The sequence below is a fragment of the Octopus bimaculoides genome, chromosome 17 (assembly GCF_001194135.2).
Source record: "Octopus bimaculoides isolate UCB-OBI-ISO-001 chromosome 17, ASM119413v2, whole genome shotgun sequence".
Classification (NCBI taxonomy): Eukaryota; Metazoa; Mollusca; class Cephalopoda; order Octopoda; family Octopodidae; genus Octopus; species Octopus bimaculoides.
This window is the reverse complement of record NC_068997.1, coordinates 19,574,724-19,576,256: the sequence shown is the minus strand read 5'-3', so window position 1 is coordinate 19,576,256 and position 1,533 is coordinate 19,574,724.

The following is a 1,533-nucleotide window of genomic DNA, read 5'->3' as shown; positions in this document are numbered from 1 at the left end:
TATATATATATATATATATACATATATCTATATATACATACACACACACACACACACACACACATATATGAAGGCACAATGGCCCAGTGGTTAGGGCAGCAGACTTGTGGTCATAGGATCGTGGTTTCGATTCCCAGACAGGGCATTGTGAGTGTTTATTGAGTGAAAACACTTAAAGCTTCACAAGGCTCCAGCAGGGGGGGTGGTGGCAAATCTTGCTGTTGTACACACGTGTGTGTGTGTGTATTTGTCCCCCGCCACCACTTGACAACCAGTGTTGGTTTGTTTATGTCACAGTGACTAAGAAGCTCAGTAAAAGAGGCCAAGAGAATAAGTACCAGGTTTAAAAACGGAAAAGTACTGGGGTCAATTTGTTTGGCTAAAAAGGTGATACTCCAGCATGGCCACAGTAAAAGATAAAAGACATACAAATATATATATATATATATACACACAAATACATGCATACCTACCTACCTTCATACATACATACATACATACATACATAATCAAAGAGAATGAGGGAGGATAATTATGGACAACCACTTTGAAACCTCCAGCTTCTATATCTGGGTTACAAATTTACATTTATACCAATAATAATTGGAGCACTTGGTTTTGTAATTGCCTAACTGTCAACCCGAATAAACTTTGATTTTCAGTAAAAGAAATCAGCCAAATGATTCGCACATTAAAAATACAATCTGTAAGTAGAACAGTGAAACTCTGCAAAACTTTTCTCAAGTTTAAAATTTGACATTGTTTCCGCTGTCTACATTCCAAAGATAGAACTTTTTTTATCTTTGTTAGAAACTTGCTTCTTCTCCAGAGGAAAAAATTAAATTATTAAATACAGAAGAGACATACATACATAATCACACACACACACACACACAGACATACATACACACATTCACACACTCACATACATATCTACATACATGCGCACATACATACATATACATACAAACAAAAATATATTAGAAAGGTTTGTTGTTGTTGTTGTTATTATTATTATCATTATTATTATTATTAAAAGGGGCAAGCTGGCAGAATTGTTAGCACGCTGGACGAAATGCTTAGCAGTATCTCTTCTGCTGCAACGTTCTGAGTTCAAATTCCACCGAGGTCAACTTTGCCTTTCATTCTTTTGGGGTCAATAAATTGAGTACCAGTGAAATACTGAGGTCAATGTAATCAACTATCCCCTTCCGCCAAATTTCAGGCATTGTGCCTTTAATAGAAAGGATTGTCATTATTATTATTATTATTATTATTATTCAGTAGTTTTATTTTTATAATGTGCTTTCACTTCACTAACGAGCGCAGCTCTGTGTGCCTTGGGTATGTGCTGTGGTTTGCTGTGATGCTCTTTATGGTTACTGTATTGAAAGTGTTTTGCGTAGGATGTATGCAGTGCCCAGTAGTGCAATTTTCTGTATGTTATATATCATTATTATTATTATTATAATTATTATTATTATCATTATTATTATTATCATTATTATTATTATTATTATTATTTATTATTAT